We start from the raw sequence: 7,997 nt of genomic DNA, 5'->3' as shown, positions 1-7,997 counted from the left end.
TAGGCAGACTTCGTTGGAGACTTATTAACAGACTTAATATACAAACTTCTTAGGCAGACTTCTTAACCAGACTTAATATGCAGACTTCTTAGGCAGACTTCTTAAGCAGACTTAATATGCAGACTTAATACGTCGAATAAACTAAACCAGACAGTTTTAAAATTATATTGCAAACCAGCTATAATTGGCTAAACCAATTGCGTTTTAAATAACAAAATCGATAAACCACATTGAACTGGTACGACGGTTATTGAACTGGTACGACAGTTATTGAACTGGTACGATTGAACTGGTACGATGGTTATTGAACCGGTACGACGGTTAAATAGGTTTCTACGGTCATATATAAGAGTTTCTACGAACACTGTATTAACACAAATCGGTAAAAAAAAAAAAACTACTATCGTTTAGAAATTTTTTCTCGGAACTTGTCGCCGGTTTTTACAGTACATCCGTTTACCGTTTAAGGTAAGTCGAAATTAATGCCGACTTCTCTTTTGGATCGAAGTCGTCTATGTAATTCACGAACCCTAATCTCCTTCGCTTTCTATTCCAGATCTAGTGTCGCCGCCGTCCATAACTGTTCATTTCCGCCGTCTGTTCATTTCCGCCGTTGCTCGTGGAAAGGTATTTGGCTGTACTAATTTCTTATAATTTGTAAATAAATATCTTTACGGGTTCCAAGTTCCCAGTCGTTTGGGTTTCTACATCAGTTTTTCTAAAACATATTTCTCTCTGCTTGAATACAACATATTTCTCTCTGCTTGAATAATTGTTTTCATTGAATATGCAGCACATGGAAGCTGGGATTAACCTACTCAGGCTGCGATTTACAAAGCATCCTGAGTGGTTTAGGTCAGACAGGATAACATTCCTCGACTCTTACTTTGCAACGATGTGGAGGCACAAGTACAAGGAGTTCGTGGACTCTCACGCCAACCCTTATGGTTCATGCAAGCTCCTTCCAGCTGGCTCGTTCGAGTACTACACTGGCGCAGCGCCAACCTACTGCGTTAGTAACAAGACGTGGGGGTATGATGTGGATGACCTGTACTCGATGTTACACATCACTGATGATCACTGGGTGGCAATGTGGATTTCGATTCCGATGAAGCATATTGTTATTTGGGATAGCCATGCGAATACTCATGCATCGGATATTCAGATTGAGGCTGCTGTGACTCCGATTACCGTCTTGGTTCCCTACATACTCCGTGAATGTGCACCTGCTGAAGACCATATCAATCTGACTTATATGATCCATTCACGTGGGAGCGAATCAAGGGGCATTTGATCCCACAAAACAAACAAAGCGGTGACTGTGGCGTTTACTGCTTGAAGTACCTTGAATGCCATGCTCTAGGGATGCCATTTACTAAGACCTTGTGCGATGCAAACATTAAAAACGTCCGAGACAAGCTGGCAACTGAGATATTTGACGAGACAGGAGTAACCGGCACAGAGAAGTATGATTATCCATGGTTGGACGTATACGAAGGTAAGTGATATGTCCAACTATGTATATTCTGTACTGAAAGAGAAAGGACTCTCGTTTGGTGTGGTATGGTTGGAAGTTTTTGGTTAACCTGCCAGAATTGTTGTTCTCTATTTAACTGTAATGTTCCTAACTAATTTCGGTTTGTTTAGTAATATTTAAAATAATGGTGTGGTTGTATCTTTTGTGGTTGTATCTTTTGGGAGGCTAAAACGCTTGTAATAGACTAGTGTGGCTTCTGTGATAATTAACGTACTTTAAGGTTTAGCCTAATCATAGCTTATTATATCGCATAGTTTATGACAATAACTAAGAAGGATCGTACATAGACATGAAAGAGACATATTTCAGTAGTGTTTCCCTTACCTGGTGAAGCAGACTTCTTGTGCAGACTACTGTCGAAGACTTCTAGTTGTAGTCTTCAGTGTAAGTATACTATTATAGGTTTAGGGTTTTATCTTGACTTCAACGTCTGCAAAAAAAACAGAGGAAATTAACTTAGACCAATGTAACCCTTAAAATATGAGGTAACATAACACTTACACAATCCGGTCTGGTATGTCCTGGTTGGTGACATTTCGAACAACTGTACTGCTTTTGGATCTTACGGGGTTTCTTTTGCTTATGCCTCAAAATTTCCAGCCAAGTTTGTCATCTTGACTTCATCTGCCTGCCTTTTTTACGTCGGACCTCCGGAGGTAGACATTGTGTTGTTTCATCGGTTTTCATTGCAATGCTTGGAGGATATATATTATGCGAGTACGATGCATACAAGTAATCTTTGGAGTATGTCGGGCATACAAGAGTGGCCAGATGCATATGCATTGCATCTGAAACGGCTATAACATGAGATCAAGGTATTTTCTCAATATCATACACGCCACACCCACACTTTCGAAGTTCCAAATCAATGACACAGTTATGTGATCCTCCTTTCACATTGAATCGCCAACCATCTATGCCTTCAACCGTCAAATTATCAGCATAATGTGAACGAATTGCCAACAAATATTCAACTCCTCGAGTATGGTTGGTTGGAAGACTCAAAGCATCTTCCCGCTTTTTACAAAACCAGTTTGTTAGCTTCGCCCGTAAGTACTCCAACAGGAATACTATGGGAAATCCCCGTGCCCGTTTGAGAGCAGAGTTGATAGACTCTGCGATTTTGCTCGTCTTTATATTGTATCTATCACCTGGAAAGTGAACTCTTGACCACAACTGAATGCCTGTCTCCTCCAGGTACGTTGCAAGGTCAGGTTTTATATGCCTTATCTCGTCCATATAACGGTTAATATCATGTACCGTATATACATACGCAACACGTTTGACTAAGTACATAAGATGCTTCCCCTTAAACTTAGTGACAATATTATGTTGCAGATGATAATAGCATATACCGCGTGTTACCCATGGTAAAACAGTCTCACATGCCTTCTTAATGGAATGATGCCGGTCTGAAACTATCACCAACGGATACTCGTCTGTAAAACACTCCCGCAATTTTCTTAAAAACCATTCCCATGCGTGATCATTCTCAGAGTCCACTATTCCAAAAGCTAGTGGAAATATCTGGAAGTTACCATCTTGTGCTGTGGCCACTAGCAGAGTCCCTTCATACTTTCCAGTCAGATGACACCCATCGACAACAATGACCCGTCTGAGATATTGAAAACCAGCTATGGAGGCTCTGAAGGCTAAGAATAGGTACTTGAACCTATTCTGACTGTCGCGTTCAAGGGCAGTTATAGTACCCGGATTTGCTTAAGCGATCATACGCAAATAAGAAGGCAGTCGACTATATCCATCCTCAGGGGGTTTCCCTCACACATTCTTGTGCATATATCTAAGCTCTATATGAAGTTGTGTAGTCTATTTTCAATTGAAACATCGCCTGCATTGAATCTTTGATGTGTTCTGCAGTAATCCCATCAATTATTCCCACACGCTCTATAAATAACTTTCCAATGTATCTTGGAGTCGTATGCTTTCGGTGAGCCAACCGATCTGAAACAGAACAGGTATGAGTTTTGACATATTTAGTGACCCAAAACGTTTTTGCTTCATTCTTTACAGCTGCTCTAACTCTCCATTGGCATCCTTTAACAGCACATTTAGCAACAAACAGACGTCTCGATGACTTATCAACTCTGAATGCAAACTTCAACATAACAGCCGTCAACCTGATCTCAGAAATCAGCTCGTCTTTTGTAGCAAAACTTCTGTTTACTTTTATTTTGTCAACCCAATTTCTTTCATATCCTCTTTGAGGAGCCTTCACCGGTTCTTCAATCCGCTCACCCTCTGAATCAGAATTTGAATCCTCATCCTTCACTTTCCCATATTGGCTGTAGTCCTGATCCTCAGAGTCCTGACCCTCAGAGTCAGTACCATCTTCCTCCTTTACTGAATCGTTTTTGATGTCATCGTTTATCTCATCATAATCATACTCATCGACATTTTCATCTTCACCTTCCTCAGTAGTTTGATTCCCACCTTCAACAGAACACCCATCAGCAGCATCAACACCACCAGTACGTCCATCATTGTCCTTACTAGATACACAAAGACGTATAACATGCGTCTTACTCAACCCAATCAAGCTCTGTACTTGTCTATCATTAGTAATATGCATAGGAGGGGTATCCGGAGCCATGTGTGCTAACATTGAATCTGGCAATGCATAAGTGATAGACACGCTGTCCGTATTTCCATCCAGCATGTAATCATCTAGAGCCATAGCTACGAGTTCTCCATGTGTACAACCATCATTCAAGAAGAACAACCTCCCTCCTTTGCGATTATCCACCTCAAAATGCCACGACTGAGCACCCATAACCCATTCTCCAAATACAACAGGCAACTGAGCCGCCATCTGCAAAAAAGGTAAACCACATAAGATAAACCATGTTTTCCAAGTAACATAGAGCAGACTTCTAAAAAAGTCTGCTATAATCGGCTAAAAGTCTAAACATTCAAGAAAATTCATCACTTTCTAATTATAACACATATCAACGTGAAACTCACGTATATGGAATTAAAAAAGGCAGATCAACATGTCCAAACAATATATTTATTTTAGCATATACCATTAATTCGAAAATGAATTTTTTGTTAAAATAATTAGGCAGACTTCAAGTGTTGTTTGCTGTGTTATTCTCCTTCGCCAGGCAGACTTCAGTGGCAGACTTCATAAGAAGTCTGCTAATATGTGCCAGTTACCGTTCAAATCTACAAAAAATTATAACTATCAATGTATAACACATAAACATACAAAATTAATACAAATAAAGGAAATATACCTTCTAAACAAGAATAAAAATTTTTAAAAAAATTTCATCACACAAAAGTTTTTAAAAAGTGCTTTTTAAAAACGAAAAAAGAAGCAGACTTCCAGCAAAACTCCACCTGGTTTCTTTCACGAAGAAGTCTGCCAAAAAGGCAGGGTTACTTTTGCAATTGACCAAATGTTTGACTTTCGTAGTAGACTTCTATATAAAGTCTGCATAAGAAAAATGTTATTTCTGCAATTGACCAAACGTTTGACTTTTACAGCAGACTTCTTTAGAAGTCTAAAGAAGTCTGCTTGAACAGTCAAAGATGGTCAACATCTTGGTCAAATGCAAAAATAACCTTTTAGGTCAAACTTATCTTTTTCAGACGCCTCCACGAAGTCTGCAGAAAAGGTCGAAGTATAATATTTTCCGGTCAAATGCAAAACTATTCTCGCTTTTCGGCAGCCTGAAATAGAAGTCTAAACGTTGTTTTTTTGTATTCAAATGAAAATTCGCAGACTTACAAAGAAGTCTACTTTCAAAAAAATACCAAAATGTCAATTGCAAATCTAACCTTTTACGTTGACTAGCAGACTGTAAAAAAAGTCTACTTTCGCGAAACATAGCCCAATGTTAAAGAAAATATTTAGATGTTTACCTCCTTCCAATTTGAACTCGATTAACTTTGACAGAAGTTCAGAATTTTAGAGATGCACGAAAAGGAAACCAGCCCAGAACTCGGTTATCCAAGAATCTCACAAAATATATGATTTGCGAATTCAAACATATCAATGTCGACCAAGAAAGAGATTTTTAGATGAAACCAGATAGAAATTTGAAGATAGAATGAAGTTTGAGCGGCCAAATAAGCATTTAGAGCTTCAAGTGCAGATGAGCAATCATTAACAGCTTCCCTTTTGGTTGGTAATGGTAGTTGGCGAAATTGAAGATGATGGCATTTTCGTAAATACTTGATATATCTTAGGATGGTTATGTCTTTTTCGAATTACCTAAAAAGATAATTATAAATATAATGACATTTATGTTATTATATGTGGCTTTAGGGAGAAAGTGGGGAGAAATTGGCTAATATTGAAGAGGGAGAAAAAGAGGTTAGATTTGCATTTGACTTCAATTTTGAGGTCATATGTGCAAGAACCCCTTAAAATACATGAATTTTTTTTTTGTATTTTTTTGTGGAAAAACATGATTTTGAATATTTGACGGGAAAATTTTTTACTGGAATTTTGAATTTTTGATAGAAAATCAAGATATTGTGTTTTTGGCGGAAAATCAAGATTTTGCGTTTTTGGCGAGAAACCGAGAGCTTTCGTTTTCGGCGAGAAACCGAGATTTTTTGTTTTTTGCGAGAAACCAAGAGTTTTAGTTTCTGGTGGGCAATCGAGATTTTGCGTTTTTTGGCGAGAAACCTAGATTTTTTTTTGTTTTTGGTGGGAAATCGAGATTTTACGTTTTTGGCAGGAAACCGAGAGTTTTTGTTTTTGGCGAGAAATCGAGATTTTGCGTTTTTTACGAAAACCTAGATTTTTCGTATTTGGCGGAAAATCAAAATTTTGTGTTTTGGAGGAAAAACGAGATTTTGCGTTTTCGGCGAAATCGAGAGTTTTTCGTTTTTGGCAGAAAATCGAGATTTTGCGTTTTTGGTGAGAAACTGAGATTTTTCGTCATTGACGAGAAACAAAGAGTTTTTGTTTTTGGCGAGAAACCAAGAATTAACGTTTAGGCGGGAAATCAAAATTTTCCGTTTTTGATTTTTTGTCTTAGCGGAAAATCGAGATTTTGTGATTTTTGTGGAAATAAAAATTTTGTGATGTTTGTAGAAATCGAAATTTTTATTTTAGTAAAGGCATTAATGTCTTTTACATAAACTAGATGCAAACGCTGCATTTGAACTTTCTATTTCTCAGCATCAAGAATATCCAAATTTTTTAGATGCTAATCAATTTGCATCTAAATGCTGCATCTGAACGCAATTTTTTTGTAAAAAAAACGAACAACATTTAGATATTTGCAGTTAGATGCAACATCCAAATACAGAAATGAACATGGCCTATAGTTTTAATTTTATCGGTTAATGATTATGAGAGAAAAGCAGGTAGGTTAGATCAATAATGTTATATTTGACCCATATTGAATGTGAGGTCCCAAGCACCGAGATTAAAATTGAATTAGTCAAATGTATGTACAGTAAAACCTCTATAAATTAATAATGTCGGAACTGCAATATTTTATTAATTAATCGAGTTATTAATTTATCGATATAAAAATCAGCTCGAAAAACAAATTTGGGACTTAAGAAATATATTAATTTATCGAGTATTAATTTATAGAGGTTATACTGTACATAGTATTAACCCATAGTTTCGACTTCAGCCCATCACATATGGGCCTCGTTTTTTTTCCATAATAATTGGACCTAATCTTCATCATGTCATCGGGAAATATGGGAAAATTGGCCTTTTTAGACCCCAACTATTCGATTATGTTAATCTCAGACCTGACTTTATGTATCCGACTAAAACATACTTACACTTCTATTTAATTTGAGTATCATACTTAAACAATGTTTTTTGTGCATAAACATACTTAACACCAAACGTCGTTAAAAAACCGTCAACCCTTGTCGATGTGGAGGCCAGGTCAGAGATCTCGTTCTAATGCAAAACATCATCGGGTTTAGGTGTAAACGACGTCGGGTTAGTTATTTTTTTCTTCTTGTATTCTTCTTCTTCAACATCTCTACAATGGACTCTTTCTCTGGTGTCTTTCGCTTCCTTCCCGGCCAACATCTCCTCTCTAAATGTCCATCATGCCACTAAATCCCCTCTTAATTCCAAAAAGCTCATCACCATCGCAATCTCCGCCGTGACGTCCACCGTTTTAGTTGCCACGCTTATCGAATTGCTCTATTGGCGTAGAAGAAGAAGAAGAAGATGACAGGATAGTAACTTACCTGATGATAGCAAGACGTGGACAACTGACAGTAGCCACCGAGTTTATCCGCCTCCTCTGTTGGTGGCGCCGCTAAGAGGGTAGGAATAGTAAGCAGAGAACGACGGCGAACATTAGCTTAGAGATTCTTTACTTAGGAACGATGGTGAATCCAAGAGGAATTGAGAATCGATCGGCTAGTAAAAATGGTTTGAGTTTCTTTACCAGTCTAAATCGGGAGCTTGGTTCAATAGGAGAGGATGAAGAAGAAGAGTTAT

The sequence above is a fragment of the Eutrema salsugineum genome, unplaced genomic scaffold, assembly GCF_000478725.1.
Source record: "Eutrema salsugineum unplaced genomic scaffold, Eutsalg1_0 scaffold_13, whole genome shotgun sequence".
Taxonomy (NCBI): domain Eukaryota; kingdom Viridiplantae; phylum Streptophyta; class Magnoliopsida; order Brassicales; family Brassicaceae; genus Eutrema; species Eutrema salsugineum.
The sequence above is the reverse complement of the archived record's forward strand: the minus strand, read 5'-3'. Positions refer to the sequence as shown.